Here is an 18956-nt window from a genome sequence, read left to right as displayed (position 1 = left end):
AGTGATACCCCATATTGCTGCCCCGTGGGTGGCCATTGGGACAGTTTTTGCCATATAGATAGTAACCTAACACAAGTCACTTGGACTTGATCACTGTGCACGATTACTAATAGTAGTTCCCACAAGATTTTTCTTCAAAACCTTTTACGAGCCTACTTGTTAAACACAGTCATATCTAACTGTTATGAATTTAAACAAAACAATATCAACAGCTTTAACATCAGCTTTACAATTTAATTCATTGCTTCGTACATGATGTACACAATATTTTGAAAAATCAATGAACGCTTCATGAATTCATTCCAGTCTTTCAAAATGCCCAATGCATTTCAGGCCCTTGGCCCTTCTTCGGGGACTTGAATCTACAGAAACATGAATATGAAAAATATAAACAGTTGAATGCATGAAATGATCTTCCTGTGCAAGAAATTTGTAACGCAAATTACAAGCAAGTTCAGCTTTTAAACGGGTCATTGAAAATAACTCTTACCCTGAAACATCACAGTGGAAAAAAATCAATCAGAAAGTGAAATTAAACAAATAAAAGTGATCACTCAAAAATAAAGATAGTTTAGAAAGATCAGTGCCACAAAGACAACTCAGACCCATATAGATAGTAGGCATTTCCAGTATGGGCTTATGGCCTAGTTTTTCGGAAAATCTAAATAAGGCTGTGTTACTTTGAATCATTAAATTGACTTGATTTTGCATCATCTCCTTCCACGTTTGTTTGTTGTCAAAAACAATCCCTAAATAATTAAAACAATGTACCTGCTCTATTATTTCCCCTTCTATTTTATATCTCATTTTCTTCTCTTTGTCACTGTCTATTGCCATGACGTAGGATTTAGCTTTATTAATGTGCAGATCTAGGCTATGCATAAAACCTGTAAAGTGTGTGATAAGATTTTGTAACGCCATGAGTGTCCTTGTCAGCAGGACAGCATTGTCTGCATCTTCTGCGAAAATGAAACTAGCGGGTATCTGTCGCACTCTTGGTCAAGACATCATTTAATTTATTTGTATAGAGAGTGAACAAAAAGGGTGCCAGGACACAGCCTGGCCTAACATCCCTTTCAATTTTAAATGGTTTGGTGCATTCACCAGTTTTCCCGTATCGTACCATAGCGGTAGCATCCTGATATAGCTCCCTAATAAAGTTAATAATAGCCTCATCCCCTCCCATCTCCTTTAGCATTTCCCATAACTAGCTGTGAACCACGCAGTCAAATGCCTTAGATAAGTACATGAATGCCAGATAAATTTGGGCTTTTTTTGCTCTCGTGTATTTACCAATTGTTAGAGTCAATTTGAGACATTGGTGATATATGAGTTGGTGCATGAGTGTCTCAGTGGGCCTGTGAGAGCATGTGAAAGTATTTTTTTTTTAGAATTTTGTGTCAATATTCACCAAATTGTTGCTGTTTTACACGGGGGCCACGCTGAGCATCGCGACAAATTCACAAAAATCACACATGGGGTAAAATACCTGTTTTTTTAAACTTATTTTACACATAAAGGGTCTCTGAAACACCCCTATATTGTAGCCTTGGGATCACGGTACATCTAACCTGACACCTTATACCACTTTTCACGTTTAGTTTCAGCCTCAGGACGATGTCCCTTTACTTAAAATGGCGGAAGTAACTTTGTACACCGGTTGCAGCCAGCCAAACATGGCATTCCTGTTGGTGTGCACATTCGCGTTTCATCGCAAAATAGTTGCAAATTATTTGCACACCTTGATGTAAAGATTTGGATTTTCTTTAATATCTACAAACTACTGAACGGATTTACACCAAATAAAAAAAAAGGGCACTTTCTGGACCAAAGGTACCTTTCTGCCAAATTTAGTGTAGTTCGGTCCAGTGGTTTGGGCTGTAGTCATGTTTAAAATCTCTATGGGACGAATTACTGCAAAATTTTCAATGCACAACTAGAATCAGCGGTACAAAAATCAGCAGTGCACTTTTTTGAACATTTAGTGAAGATTTGTTACTAATTCGAATACGAAGCTCAAAATGCATTGAATCAGTCTCCCACTTACATATATCTTCATACTGAGGATTAATAAATAAATTAATTACTTGTTTTTAAATATATATATATATTGGGTTCTGGACATGGTATTTTAACCAATCCATTGTATATTTCTACACAAGCAGCAAGTGACAATTAATGTAACATGGAAAATTGTAATAACATTGTAAAAGTTATTTTGTATCTAATTTATTTTACCATGACTTGCATTTTTTAACCATTTCAACTCCACTATGTCTATCGTTTATGTGCCTGTAACCATGACAACCAATGGTCTTCTTTCTAATTTTTTCACTTACTCAAACTGTTTTCACTTTTTTTCATTTGGGTCACATGGTATTTTGGAACACTATAAAATGAGTATGCACTTGGGGAGAAGTAGATGTAGTGACCAAGGCGGCTGGGTCCGTCGAAACGCGTCTACGGTATGGAATAAAGAATAATCCTTGATACTTACCTCAGGGAGTCGGTGCCTACTTTGTATGCTGTGGAGAAAGATTGAAAGAATTTATAGAGGCATCCCGGAACCTCTTACACCGACCCTCCTCGTTCTGGTGCACTCAGCTGCCGGTACAAATCATTGGACTGTCTTCTGACGAGGAAAACTGAGAGCCCCCCGCATTGGAAATCGGATGACGAAAACTGACGCGCTGGCTGTGTAAACGTGAGTACCCTGACCTTGTGTGTGCCGGAGGGCGGGCAGAAGGGACGGTAGAACTCACACATACACACAGTGCCTGTCAGTATCATCAGATCTGTACCCAACATAAGGGAGAGAGAGACCTGTGAGCATCGCTCAACAAACAGGCAGTAAGGGACAAGGAATACAAACAATTCCATACCAATGGCGGAGGAGGAGGTCAGAGAACGCGAGGAAGCTGCATTAGATGTGTTCAGCGAAAAGGATGACCCCAATACTACCAACTCGAATAAAGGGGTGTACAAGCAGCAAGTGGTGGCAGTGACCTCAAAAAACTATTGAGTGAATTGGAGAAATATCGCAGACAGGAAATGGCAAAATGGTGGGAAATCATCTCCCTCAAAAAATACCTAGAAGTGGGAAGAGTACCAAGAGGCCTCAGAATCCTTGTGGCCCCAACATATGAGAATCCTGATCCCGACATGCTAAGGGCTTGGGCAGACAACAGCGCCCAATCTTCGAGAAACATGCTAGAAATTCTGGTACAATTTGCAACAACAGACAGAGCAAAATTATTGGCAAAAATCGAAACATTACTGAAAGAACTAGAAACAATTACAGATCAGGCAGCTGTACAAAAGGGACTCGCAGACATTAAAATTAAAGTGCAGAAACAGGAACAAACTATAAAGGAGAGGAAGGCGGTGAAGTTCCAAAGGGACAGAAACGATTATCAACAAGGCAAAATCTACACTTTCTCACGAAAATTTGACAATATACGCCGTCAACAACTATCATCTGCAAACAGCACGCCACAGTACCCGGCGGGTGTGAGTGAATCATAGGCCAGCTCAGGAGCAGAGTCAGAACCAGAAACAAGCAGAAACAAAGATCAACACAGAAAGGTTCCAACACCTATGGATGAATTCGCTTTTTTACGCATGGAGCGCCTCACAAGCCTCAGACCAACGACGCGAAGACAGGGACAGACTCAAACAAACACTCCCCCTCCAAGAACAGAAGGAGAAAAAACAGGCGGTGGAGGAGAAATGGCTCAAAGAACCAGAAACACCTACTGAAGGAACAAGAGACAATGATAGACACACAAGACTCTTCCAACACAGTCATTAATCTAACAGACATGGCTCTGACAAATGAGGAAGAAAAGACATTGGCTATAGGCCTATACTTCTGCAAAGAGGCCAATTTCAACTATACAGACACTAGGATTGACTTGTACAAATTCACTCGGAAACTAAAATTGAAAAAATATTTCTCCAACACAAAAGGAAAAACTCAAGAAAAACAATTATTAACAACTGGCAAGACAGAGTGCGGAACCCTAAGCGTCACAGACATGGAACTCTTGAGAGATCTAACTGAAATACATTTGAACGCTGCAACTGAATCTGAGAGCATGAGCAACACGCAGGCAGCGAAAGCATCAGAAATCTCGATTGGGGCCATCTGTAAAACACCATTCAGTCCAAAGTCGGTATTTACCCCTCTCATGCCGAAAGACAACATAGACATTTTTGCAGATAAAGTAATAAAGGATATAAAAACATTGGCTTTATCAAGCAGTAATGAATTTAACAGAAAAAAATCCAATCAAAGTATGAAATACACTAAACTGATGGAAAAAATAAGATCACGACCAGACATTGTAGTACGCTGTGCAGATAAAGGGGGTAATGTTGTGCTATGGCCCCTGAACATGTACAACCACGAAGCACAACTCCAGCTACAAGACAAGGACTGCTATATAAGGACAACATCCACCAACATCGTGAATATCAAGGAAAGATATGATGCGAGCCTATATGAGTGGAAAAGACAAGGACTGATAACGAAACAAGAATTTGATTTTTTAAAGAATGACTACCCTATAACACCCCAACTATATCTGATTCCAAAGATCCACAAGGACCGCCTACAACCACCTGGAAGGCCGATCATATCCGCTATAGGAAGTCTCTTCGAGAAGACCAGTCAATATGTGGACTTTTTTCTCCAACCGTTTGTCAATGCCCTACCTGCGTATACAAGAGACACTGGACATTATCTATCACTCATCTCTGACTGTATGTGGCAGGATGATTATGTACTAGTTACACTCGATGTGCAGAGCCTATACACCAGCATCAGACATAGGGACGGTCTCAAAGCATTGCAACTAGGCACTAGGGAGATCAAATTCTACAAACACTCACAAATGCTCCTACAAATGGCAGAATGGTGTCTGGAGAATAATACCTTCCTTTTTGATAAATTCCTGTACAAACAGACATAGGGCACAGCCATGGGTACCTGCTTCGCCCCCAGCTATGCGAATTTGCATATGGGCTGGTGGGAGGAGCAGGTACTCAGGGTCCAATATCAGGATGAGATGTCGAAAATTGTGATGATATACCGTCGATATATCGACGACATTTTCATCCTATGGAAAGGGACAGAACAGGAAGCACTTGACTTCACTGACAAAATCAACAGCAACACCCTGAACCTGCGGTTTACTTGTAACCTAAGCAAAGAAAAGATTACATTTCTAGACCTAGAAATCTATCATGAAGCCAACAGAGTCCACACCCATACATATAGAAAAGAGACCGCGGGTAACTCTATTCTACACGCGCAGAGTTCCCACCCCAGAAGCCTAGTTGAGAGCATTCCCTATGCAGAATGCCTAAGAATGAGGAGAAACTGCAGTACCACCAGAGATCTAGAGACCTGCACATCCAGTCTCTTCACAAGACTCAGACAGAGAGTATATAAGGACACCACACTGACCCAAGCAACAGAGAGAAGCGGAAAATACACCAGGGAAGAACTCCTAAAAAACAAAGTCTCTAACAAGAGGGAACCCAGTCAGGAAAACAACACCATCCCACGCATGATCACAGGTTACAACAAATACCATACAAACTTGCGGAAAATCCTATACCGGCACTGGCCGATTGTCTGCTGTGATCCTGTGATTGGTGCAGAATGCGCCAAGCTGCCACAACTCACATTTAGGAAAGCTAAATCGAGGAGGGAAGAATTGGTGAACAACGCACCAACTCAGACACCCAAACCTGATTGGCTCAAGGCACAAGAAGGGTTCTTCAAGTGCACAAAGTGCAAAGCGTGCAAACATGCTAAAAATATCCGTTCAATAACGACACCTCTCAGGAAAAGTCCACTGCAAATAAAGGTCCATTTTACCTCCAAAACAGATTACGCAGTATACGTGCTACGTTGCACCTGCAATAAAATCTATGTAGGCAGCACATTACACCCCGTACACGTGAGGATTTTACAACACCTCAGGGCGATCGCTAATGATGACCCGGCCTACCCGGTAGCGAGGCACATAAACAGAGATCACCATGGCAGAGCAGGGGACTTGAGCTATTTTGTGCTAGACAGTGTCCAAAAACCCCGGAGAGGGGGAAACAGACTACTAACACTGAGGAGACTAGAATCAAGGTACATAATCTTACTGAACAGCAGAGCCCCACATGGGATCAACGCAGATGAAGCTCTAAATGTACATCTCTGACAACATCCTTCATGCTGAAAGAACACCAGCTCAAAACATTACTTACAATCCCGCATCCTCACCCCACCTCCTCCGCACAAACATATAAAACTCACCATCTCTTGTAAATACACGCACAGCACATGGCTAACACAATCACCAACACCAAATGAATTTGGCACCTCACTGGATAGACTATAATTTCATTAAGGGCTGCATTACTTATTAACAACTAGAAACCCAGGCTAGCGACTCTCAAAACGTCCCACAGCGCGCTTCGTTACAGACAGGCAAGTCCATTTCAAGCACATAGCGGGATGCCATAAACCATCAAAGGCTGACTCACCCGGACCTCACTTTTCCAAGCGCGCAAAATCCACTAGGAACCCACATGCGCACAGTCTTAAGTAAGGTCCCAAGCCCCCCTTTTTTGACACATGACAATATGCCATCACTTAGGCACACGAGTGCCATCCGCACAAACAAGACAACCAAACCGGCGCCTCACCTCAAGTAAGGCCGCATCCTCAGTCAAGCGCCATGTAAACACACTGCAGCGGCAACCTCTTTCCCGCAGGCTGTTGAAATTCCGATATGGAGTTACAGATTGCGCACGCACATAGACCTTTAAAACAATGGGTTGACAAAATGTTCTCACTTTCCATCACTTCTAAGAATAGCTAAGCATTTGGGTTCTCGACATGGTATTTTAACCAATCCATTGTATATTTCTACACAAGCAGCAAGTGACAATTAATGTAACATGGAAAATTGTAATAACATTGTAAAAGTTATTTTGTATCGAATTTATTTTACCATGACTTGCATTTTTTAACCATTTCAACTCCACTGTGCCTATCGTTTATGTGCCTGTAACCATGACAACCAATGGTCTTCTTTCTAATTTTTTCACTTACTCAAACTGTTTTCACATTTTTTCATTTGGGTCACATGGTATTTTGGAACACTATAAAATGAGTATGCACTTGGGGAGAAGTAGATGTAGTGACCAAGGCGGCTGGGTCCGTCGAAACGCGTCTACGGTATGGAATAAAGAATAATCCTTAATACTTACCTCACGGAGTCGGTGCCTACTTTGTATGCTGTGGAGAAGGATTGAAAGAATATATATATATATATATATATATATATATATATATATATATATATATATATATTGAAATACTTTCTACTTGCCTCAAACCCCAACGTTCTATTGGAGGAGGCATTTTGGCTTCGGGATTGCCAAATATCATCAACAGTGCTTGATGATCAGTCACTACAGTGAAAAGCTTTCGTACAAGGAAACATGAAAATATTCACAAGCCCAGACCACTAACAAACTTTCTTTCTCAAGTTGTGAGTAAGCATGTTCTGTTTGTGACAGACTCTTACTGGTATATGTCACAATATGTCTAGGGCATTTGGCTGTCCGCTGTGCTAGGATTGTATCCAACCTGACAGGGCTAGCATCAACTACAATCTCTATATGTAGTTTGGGATCAAAGTAGACCATTTCAGTGGTACTCTCAATGGCTTGCTTGATGTATTGATAGCTCTTCTCACACTCACGGGACCAATGAAAAGATGCATTCTTTTTATTTCGTTCTCATAATGGTGCACTGACAATAGCAGATTCTTGTATGTATCATGAATAGTAACTGGCTAGTCCAAGAAAGGATAATAACATAAAAGTATCTTGTGGGGAATTTGCAATAGATAATGCTTGCACTTTTGCTGAATCTGGTTTCATACCCCCATCAGATAAGACATGGCTGAAGAATTCCATGCTTTTCTTGTGGAATTCCCATTTTTCAGCATTCAGAGTTAAGCCTGCATTGGGCAACAAATGACATACTTGCATGAGCGCTTTTTCATGTTCTTTCTGCGTGGCTCCGTAAACTAATATGTCATTACTATAGTTAAATGCATTTGCTACAGGCTGTATGATACATTGAATGCTGTTGTGGAAAAGTTCTGTGGCAGAGGAAACACCAAAACCTAATTTTTTATAGCGAATCAGACCAATATGCGCAGAAAAGGTTGAAATGTACCTGGATTTTTCTTCAAGCTCCATTTGGTGTTATCCTTTATTTAAGTCAAGTTGAAAGAATAACTTTGCACCATTCATTTGAGTTATCATGTCAGCAATGTGCGGGTTGTGATGACACTCTCTTTCAATTGCCTTGTTGGCCTGACATGTGTCAAGGCATATGCATATAGCTCCTTCACTGTCTCTTTTGGGCACTACTACAATGGGAGAAACCCATGGTGTCGGACCAGTGGAGCATTCAATGATGTCATGTTTAAGCTACGAATTAAGTTCCTTTTCAACAGGATCTTGCAAGTGAAATGCAATTAGTCTGTGTCTTTGAGCAATAGGATGATGTGTAACTTTTATTTCATTGTTTTGAGTTTTCCTAGCCCATGAAATAATGAAGGAAACTGACTTACAATTTCATGATGAGCATTTATATTGTACTTCACCAATATCAGTCCTGTATCAGCAGTAGTATTGAACCTAAGCAAACAGACACTTAAAGCTGTACCTTGAAGTACTTGAATAGGTGCTTGTACCACATTTTTCTTGTATTTCATTGTTGGCTACAAAGGATCCTTGACTCTTTAAAGCATGGAAGCAGCCCATGTGTATACTTTCGTTTTTGACTTAGTAAGTTGTGCTAACAGAGACAGATCTTGATACTCCTCCTCAGGCATGATATTTATCGATTCATCTCTGGCAATTATGAAAGGTATTGAAGACCCATTTATTTTTAGAGTGACCTTCAGACAACGTTTGAATGTGTTTAGTGTTTTTCATGATGATTTTTCTTCACTTTGAGTTTTTTCTCACATTCGACCAGTCTCACATATGCATGCCTTTCTGAGGTAAACTTCGACATCACACAATTATCATTGTCACTTCCACTAGAAACTGAGAATGAGGAACTCTTTTTCAATGATTTAGATGATAATTCATTTGGTGTTGATTTGCCTCAGTTAGTGTGACCATTTGGCCTTGTGGGAGCACTTTGAAAGTCCCTGAGGTAGCGTTTGGTTGGCCATTTTGTCTTCGCACTGTGACACACTTACTTTTCTATTAGCCCTGCAAGTCGTCATGAAATGGTTTTCTTTACCACAGCCGAGGAATATTTGTCTATTCGAGGGACATATACCTTTGTGTGGAAAGGACAATCCACATATGTAACACGTTCTCTTTTTCTGTGGAGACTTTGCCTTGTGTCCCTCAGCCTTGTACCATGACTTACTTTTCATGCTCATGACTGACTCACTTTGGGCGCCTCCATGTCAGTCTCTTGATGATCAGCACGCTCTTCAGCTCGAGCAACCTTGAAGACTTGTTCTAAACTCAGAGTTTCCTTTCACATTCTTCATCAAAAGTAATCTGACAGACATGTCTCTATTACTCTGAGGCGAGTAGCTTCCTCATCATTAAATTCATTGAATTTACAGTGCTTCACCAGAACATCCAGTCTCTCCACAAACTCATCGATGATTTCACTTGGTCTCTAGTGCTCTTGACTGAATATCTATCTTTCATAATCCATATTAGGCACTGGATTACACTTGACATTCAAGGCTGTTTTGATTTGACTGTACGTCACTGCACCTTCTTGTTGTATCTTTTTCATGGCTTCTTACACTCCATCATCAGCCATGTTCCACAGATACTTTATTCACTTTTATCATCTTTTTTAAACTTTCACATCTATGAAATCTTTAAAAGTCTCTTTCGATCCAATCCATCTATGGCCAAAATTGTGTTCTTTGGCAGTATTAAAGGCAGTTGGTAGTTTTAAGTACGCAGCAGCCGTATATACATTGGTGGCCAGTAATGGTCTCTCAGGTGATTCTTGTAGGACTTAATCAGACAGAGCTTCTCTAGCACCTTCTGACGTGCTAGTTGCAGGGTCAGCCTTACCAACTTTTGAAGTTTGGATCTTGTACTTGCTCTTCATTGGAGTTCCTTACTTGATCGGTGTCTGGAGAGTTGTTCTCAGCTCCTGTGTGACAGCTTTGGTGGTGGACCATTTAGTCTGGGGACAACTCCGCAGGCACAACCCCTGACTCTCCTTCAGGGGCTGCTTCTCAGCACGTTGTGGCACAACGATTCGTTAATGGTTTAAGTAAGTAGATAGACCTTGTACTCTACTTGTCCTTGAAAGCAGATAATGTTATGATTTGTGGTGCGCTTGGTACTTAAATGTTTCTTCACAACCACCTGGTTAATCTCTACTTTGTAGCAGATGAATTTCCATTGAACAATGTAACCTGGTTGCATCTACCTTTAGCGTTCTTACTCCGCATAGCAAATGGCGTTAATTTGTGTATTGTGTTTCATTCAGTTCCTGGCCACTGACACGTAGCTTACTTATTCTTCAAGCGTTTTATACAGGCTGGCATTGCGCTGAGACTCCACCTGTGCCAGCGTTGATTCTACACTTCAACTGCAACACACGTGGCACACACGAGCAGTTTGCTGGACCATGGCACACTCTCTGGAAGAGCGGCTTTGGATCCCCTATCTTGTTGCCAGTTGTTGTGTCCTGCCAGTCTAGGCACTCGTCAATAACTATGCCGCACACGTAGGGTAATTTTATAAGACTTTATTCGGCTGCGTGTAAGTCAGAACTCCACATTCTAAGCCTGCCTTCAACTCATCCCTCCCAATGAGATTTAGCTGTTTTCGGGGTGTCCACCGCAGGTGCAAAAGGGTCATATCTAGGGGCCAGATATACGACCCTAAATTGCATGCGGAAACGGGTTTGCGACCTATTTGCGCACGCAAAATGGCCCAGGGCCTTGCACAATTCCTAAATAGCGAGTCGCAATTTATTTGCGACTTGCTATTTAGGAATTGTGAGTCGCACTTGTCAAGGGGTGTTCCCTTCCTAATTGCGTCCGCAAATCAATGTACAAATGTTTTGTGACCACAATTGCGGTTGCAAAACACTCAAAAATTATCACCCCCTTCAAGAGGGTGGTAATGCAGTTGCAATTTGGAAGGGGTCCGCCGGAGACCCCTTCCACTTTGTGACTGTTACCCCAAAAAAAATTTAAGGGCAGGCAGTGGTGCCAGGGACCACTACCTGCCCTTAAAAAATGAAATGAAAACGTAAATCTTTTTTTAAAATGCATCCCATTTTCCTTTAAGGAAAGCAGGCTGCATTTTAATAAAGAACTGCTTTCTTTAAAAGCAGTCCCAGAGATGGTGGTCTGCTGAGCCCATCAGGCCACCATACCTGGGAGGGCCTGTCATTCCCAATGGGCTCACTAATTGCGAGAGGCTCATTAATATTAATGAGCCTAGCAGGGCAAATTGCACCTTGCAAATTGCGACTCGCAAATGAGTCGCAATTTGGAAAGCGCAATTTTGCTGGTCGTACATCTGGCCCTAGGTTTTCTTGATATCCATATAAAAAACAAGATTTGCATACCATGAATCTAAGTAAAAATCCTTTGCAAAGTGGTTATTATGAGGAAAATATGGCGTTATGCTATGTTATTTGAATTGCACGAATCCCCTGAGGTGTCTTGGCGCTAAAGCTCAGAGCACATTACCACTAGACCCACGGCTTAGATCTGAAAAAGCCTTGTTTTAAGGCCCTTCCTAAAGGAAGAGAAGGAATGCGAGGATCTGATATGCAAAGGAGGAGTGGTCCAGAGTTTTGCTGTTACATAACTCAGGCTGCGACCATCCCAGTTGTTTTTACGAAATCTGGGAACAGTCATATACTTAGCTTCAGTGGACCGAAACAGTCTGCTAGGATGATACCAATTAAAAAGGTTTTTAAGAAAATCGAGTCCTGTATTGTTTAAAGCTTTATAGGCCAGACACATGGCCTTGAACTTAATACGGCTTACCACTGGAAGCAAGTGCAGTTTCGAAATTTCTTAGGAAACCGATTGATATTTGGGCAGATCCAGTAAGACTCTTGCGGCTTCATTTTGTATCATATGTATTTTTTTTAGATGTTGACCTTTCATATTTAGGTGCAAACCAGTACAGTATCTAATTTAGATAAAACAAGTGCAGTTACCACAGTCCTCCTGGAATTGCTGGCAGATAAGGAAGAATTGTCTTTATTTTCCTAATTATGAGAAATGAGGAAGAAACCATGGTGTTTATTTGGTCACATAGGTTAATTTATTGTCCAATGCAATTCCCAAATGTTTTGCCTTGATTACTAGTTTGGGAAGCTCCGCTAGTTCAACTGGCCACCAAGTGGCAGCCCATGTTGGCGAAAGACTTCCAAAATCATTGTCTCAGTTTTATCTGAAAAGAGCTTTAAACGTTTGCTTATCCAGGTACTTATTTCCCGCATGCACTGTTGAAAGCGGAGTGAGATTGTGGGTTCATTTTTAAAAGCTACCACCACAATTTGTGTGCCATCTGCGTAAGATGTCAAACTAAATCCAAATTGTTGAATCAAGGGTGCCAATTCCAACACATGTGTCGACAGATGTTAAATAATGTCAGACTGAGGGAAGAACCCTGTGGGACACAACAAGGGGTCGGATCCTGCAGTGTTAAAGAACTACAGACCCATCTCCCAGCTGCCCTTTCTCTCAAAAATCCTTGAGCAGCATGTTCTACAGTCCCTGTCCTGCTATCTGGAATCTCACCATCTACTCCATGATAGACAGGCAGGTTTTCGAGCCCATCACAGCACCGAGTTGGTGATGCTCTCGGTGCTGGACGAACTAAGAGGTAGGGCTGACTGTAAGAAAGCGAGCGCCCTGATTTTATTAGATCTATCAGCGGCGTTCGATACTGTCAGCCACACCTTGCTCTTGGATAGATTAAAGAACTTCGGGATTAAGGGCTTGGCTTTTCAGTGGTTGGAATCCTTCCTTACAGGAAGGACCCAAAAGATACAACTAGGGGATGAAACATCTGAGGTGGGGATTTTAGAGTGTGGGGTACCGCAGGGGTCTGCCCTGTCCCCGCTTCTATTTAATCTGTACCTGAAACCACTGATTGCTTCGCTGGCTGCGATGGACTGTAAAGTCTTTAACTATGCGGATGACACGCAGTTGCTGCTAAGTATAAATGACACCACGGCTGCGCAACTCCAATCCCAGAACATCTTGAGGTTCACGGTGCAATGGATGACGGATAACCTTTTAAAAGTCAACCCTGACAAAACTGAGATCTTGGTTATCCCATCCATTTCTTCACCTTGGAGTGATCTCTACTGGCCTATGGAGTTGGGCCCTGCCCCAAAACCAAGCCTGGCTGTAAAAAGCTTGGGGATTAGGTTGGACGCTGACGGTAGGGTGTGTGGAGAGAGACTGGCCTCTCTGCTGAGATCTCTCTCTCAGATGATGGGTGTGGATAGTGGGGTGAGTGGACAAGCCTTAACTCTACTCACAACTCTTCCTAAACCAATGAGCATGAATAGTAGATTCTGATAAATACCATCTCCAGAAAGACTCCTTCCTACAGTAACAAGTGTGCATAGCAGAGTTTATTAAAATGTCATATACACCTACCTGCTTTTGACATTTAAATGAACCTTCTACTTATCACAGTACTTATCTATTACTCACTTCTTCTCAAAAACAAGAACCACAGTATGCATTCCTACTAGTAAAGTGTATTAAGAACTCATCTACTCCTTATTAGTATTCACTATTCTACGAGAGTCCAGCAAGATCCTAAAAATTAGTTTCAAACGACTTGGATTGGGTGGAGTCCACCCGTGCGATTTGGATGCATCCGGATGCTTCCGCATACGATTCGGTTGGACTCCAATGGACTCCAATGGGAGCCTGTGTTCCGACCGTGAACACAGGCCTGATTCAGAGGGCCCCATGTGAAGGGGGCCTGCTTCGGGCCCCCAAAGACAGATTCCGACAGCCGTTTGGTTTTGGGAAAATCGAATCAGAAAGGCTGTCCGAATCTGTTATCATAATCGCTCGCTCCGTGTCCATAGAGCTGTACAAATCAGCTCTGAAAGGCTCAACCTGTCCGAATGTCTTTCAGGACCTATTCGGACAGCCCTACGGTTTCCAGGTATCATAATCGGTTGTTCGGAACTGTGTACAATTCGGTCGGAAACAAGGGTTCTGAATCAGATCCGGAAAACCCGAATCCGATTCGGAGCCCTTCCGAATGGGATCGTAAACGACTCCTTAGAGGCTACTGCCATTAGGTAATATAGATAGATAGATAGATAGATAGATAGATAGATAGATAGATAGATAGATAGATAGATAGATAGATAGATAGATAGATAGATGTTTAAAAATCATTTAAGATAAGACTGAGATTTTCCTATTTGGAAAGTCAAATCTGTTTTCCCCTAAGATGTGGTGGCCGGACTCGGTGCCCCCTCTTCCTGCCAAAGTAGAAGTGGCAAACAATCTGGGAGTCATATTTGATAATGCACTCTCTTTCCCCCTACAAGCACTATCAGTGGCCAGTACTTGCTTTTCAATTATGATATATTTAAATAAACTATTTGACTTCCTCCATCTACCCCCAAGGAAAACAGTTGCTTTTGCTCTAATAGCATCAAGGATGGATTACTGTAATAGCCTTTATTCAGGCAGTTCAAAGCAGTTGCGCCACAAACTCCAGATGGTTCAATATTCGGTGCTAGGGTGGGGATTAAACTCCCTAGAGGTCAGGGTCCGAAGCACTCTGACGGACACCTGGAGGCAAATAAAAATTAAAAGGAAGAAATTGAGACTTTGCAGTTCTCGTAAGTAAAAATCAAGTCATCATCCTCATCCTTATCATCATCATCACAATATTATATAAATTAATTAAATGTAAATGTAAAAAATACCCAGGCCTCTATAATGCAATGGGAACACTGTCCCTGACTGTGCCACAGCACACCTTCAAACAGGCCCACCAGGCACAAACAGGGGCAGTTCACCCTGTTACATATATTGTGCTTCACCCAGGGCATCCACGAATTTGCGTTGCTCCAAGGGCAGTGAATTAGAGAAATAGGGAGCAGCTGTTAGAATCAGCTGCTCCACCTTTTTTTGAGCAGGCGGCACCTACCTACACTTTAAAGAAGTGACAGGGAGCCCCCTACAGATAGGTGCAGTGAGTGACGGCACCCCCCTGTAAGGAGACTTCCGGTTGATACATTAATTAAAAATCTACCTGGTATCCTTCCGGGACCCATGGGACCTACATGGGAGGTAGGAAAAGGCAGGCAAAAATCAAATACATTATTAAAAAACATACCTGGTGTCACTCCAGGGTAAATGGGGCCTCTATTGGAGGAAGAAAAAAATCATTACATTAATTAAAAATAACAACTATGTACTACAGACTACTATAACCAGCCACAAGCATCAACAAATACAACATGAAAAATATATTAGGAAAAACAAAAAGTGAAGAAAAGGAATATGGGCTAAATAGCTGTAACAATTAATGCTCCAAGAGAAAAAGGCCTTCAAACATGGAATAAAATGATTACAATTCAGAAACACCTACTGGCTACATAAAATGGTAGTTACCACGTGGCCAGGAAAGAAGGAGGCAAGGAGAACAAAGACACAACTGCCACCTATGAAACATACACATACACTGACTTCAGAAAATGGTGATCACCACATGGCCAGCAAAGATAGAGGCATGGAGAATAAAGCCAAATGCCACCTATGTCACTCTGTCACATGTGCATGCACACATACACACACATGCGCACACACACGCTGGCTCCATAAATTGTTGGTCACCACACGGTACAAAAAGGAGGCATGGAAAACAAAGATAAAATGATTCCCCTACCTTTACTCTCCCTCCATGAACAACAAATAATAAAAAAAATACCTCTAGCACAGCAGCAGTGAGAATGTGAAAAATACATTAAAAATACAATCATGGTGTACAGCAGACTAGGCCCTAAACAATAAAACTACACCGTTTAATGACAAATCTTGACTGCATTGACAAGACACAAGAAAAATAAGGAAATACATATAACCCCAGACCTCCACCATTTGAAAATGTTTATTATCACTTAGGGCCTGATTTCCAACACAGAAAGGCTGTTGGAACTCTACTTTTGGGGCCCCCTTGGGTGCACGGCCTCCGGTTGGAGGCCGACGGGGCACCTATGGTGCCCCAGTGTTGATCCCTGCACCCGGGCCGGAATACATGCTCCCATTATAAAGTATAGGAATACTGTTCGGTGGCATCCTAATTAGTTGGTCAGGACCGCCCACCGAGTGTCGGTCGGTCCCATGACCGAGACGAAGTCGGGCGGAGGAAACTCCACCCGACATCCTAATTTGCACCTTTATATCACGTGGGCCTGTCTTTACCCCTTGACCCCACTCCAAACTCCAGGCAGTTCAGCAGCAAACAAACACAGGAACAAAAATAGTGGTACATGGCAACAACAAACATGCAAAGTACTACACTAAACTTTCTTAGTTTTTTCAAGAACGGTAAAGATTCCATTGGTGGATGATGCAGCAGGGATAACAGTTAAAAAAAGAGTGATGCTTTTTCTCCAAAATCGAAATACAAAATGACAAAGGGCTAAACAAAACACATTGTGGAATCTTCCGGAAGATGTAATCAATAATCTATATATAATAGATTCACTCTCTATGGCACTCCCACTGTAATCCCAAAAAAAATAGGGGTCATATTTATCATGATATCATGCAGCAAGTCATCTTGCTGAGCTGCATGCTAGGGAAAGGGCAGGAATTAACACTGTATGGTGCATTCCTGGCTTTTCCCTGCACTGGCTCACAATGTGCTGCCTGGAGCTAACACAGTCACCCTGGCACCCTTGTGCCAGGTGCCGGCTTTGTAAGCAGGAAGGGACACCTTCCACCTTTGAATCCTGAAAGACATTTTCCTCTTACTATGCGCGGCTGCAGAACGTAGCACACATAGAAGAGAAAGTTACGATGAGAAATAAACATATGTTCGAGGCATGTGGGCTGCTGAATTCATTTTTTAGCATAGATTGCCGCCTAGTGTTGGGTCCGGATGTTTGCACTTTGTTGTCCTGAAAGAGTCTTCGAAGTATCACGAGATAGGTGACTCCTCCCCTGGACTACAGTGCGCATGGGCATTCTCTCCATCCTCAGATTGTTTTTTTCTGCCATTGGGTTCGGATGCTATTCCTCAACTCCAACTTCGGAACCGAAACTTTTCAACTTTCTAAAGCCAAAAGGCCTTCTACCTCAACGGTATTGTTCTCGTTCGGTACCCCTTGACTCGATAATACTTTCCATCTCGATCCGGTCATCGACGCAGGCCGTTGGGCCTTTTCGACGCCACGTGGGCCTGCTGGCGATGGAAAGGACCCCGTTTAAAAGGTGCCCACAATGTCACTCCAAATTCCCACATACTGATAAACATACAGTATGCAACAAGTGCTTATCTCCCGAGCACAACGAGGAAAACTGTCCAGCTGGTGCTCAGTTCCGGTCGAAGAAAACTATCCGGAACCGAAGGGCCGCTAGGCAAGAGATGCAGCGGCAGGCACCGGAACCGGAGAACATTTTTGATGACGAACACGACCTCCCAGATGCGGCGGACTCCGACCTAGAAATCGTCACCGTAGAGAACCAGTCGGACTCCGATGACCAGATCACACCGGGGCAAACCGTGAGTACCAAGCCCCCAACCCTGCTTCCACCTCAAGACAAGGCTCTGGTCAAAGCATCGCCTAAAGGCCTTAGCCGAGATCAACAAACTCCTTCAGAGGCCCCGCGCTCGGCTCCGAAGACCAAACCAAAGCCTTCTGATACCCCAGGAACGATCAACACTCTTCCCAAAAAGGCCGTCGAACCTAAAAGGATTGTCGAGCCAAAGAAAGTCATCGATCCAAAAAAGGGTCTCGAACCAAAGAGGGTTGTCGATCCGAACAGAAACGTCGACCCAAAAAAGGCAGTCGAGCCTAAAAAGAGTGTAGATCTACAAAAACCTGATCACACTAAAAAGCCTGTCGACCCGAAGAAGGCCCTCGAGTCGACAAAAAACATCGGGCCGAAAGGGGTCGTCGAGCACAAAAAACACGTCGAACCAAAAAAGGGTATCGAACCGAAGAAACCGGTCGATCCGAAAAAGGTTGTCGAACCAAAGAAGGTCGCCGAACCAAAAAAGGCAGTACAGCCAACAAAAGACGTCGAACAAAAAAGAGTTGTCGAACCGAAAATGGTCACCGACCTGAAAACAGCAGTCGAGACGAAAAAAGCTCCACAGCCGAAGGCCTTCGAGCCAAAGACTCAGCACAAACAAGTGACTAATCCAAAACCATCGGCGCCAAAACCACGGACAGTTGAGGAAGAACTTTTCCATCCTGATCCAGTGAGCGCAGAACAACCTAAACTGTATATAGACCCTGAAACAGGACACTTAACAGTTTACCAGAGGAAAAAGAGACCATTGGATACGGACACTTCTTCCCCTGTTCCTCCAAAGAAAAAAGAATTTGGAACATCTCCTTCAAGGCCTTTTACTCCTCCTCCTTTCATTCCTAACATGCCTTTTGTTTCTTACTCTCCTACACCTTCAGGTTATGATGAGACAGAAAACATGGGGGAAGATCCTCAGGATAATTTTGTAGAACCCGAGGATCAGGATGTACAGGATAACACATGGGATGACCAGAATGATCCTTATGATACATACGAGCCACAACCCATCCCTGACACCTCCACATATCCTACAAAGCCATCGCCTACTGACGACACCATTGTTTTTAACCAACTAGTGGATAGGGCAGCTAAATA

The 18956-nt window shown here is 42.6% G+C and overlaps 1 long non-coding RNA gene across 1 annotated transcript in view; it reads right to left on the bottom strand.

Annotated features, from left to right (window-relative positions):
- Positions 1–213: 213 nt before the first annotated feature.
- Positions 214–18956, bottom strand: part of LOC144822099 (uncharacterized) — a 265405-nt gene continuing 246662 nt past the window's right edge. The window contains exons 3-4 of the long non-coding RNA XR_013608554.1: positions 15436–15464; positions 214–362 (exon numbers count right to left, since the gene is read on the bottom strand). This is a non-coding gene — a long non-coding RNA (uncharacterized LOC144822099). The remainder of the gene's footprint in view (positions 363–15435; positions 15465–18956) is intronic.

The sequence above is a fragment of the Lissotriton helveticus genome, chromosome 3_1 (assembly GCF_964261635.1).
Source record: "Lissotriton helveticus chromosome 3_1, aLisHel1.1, whole genome shotgun sequence".
NCBI lineage: Eukaryota > Metazoa > Chordata > Amphibia > Caudata > Salamandridae > Lissotriton > Lissotriton helveticus.
Note: the sequence above shows the minus strand (reverse complement) of the source record. Positions and strands in the feature narration are given on the sequence as shown.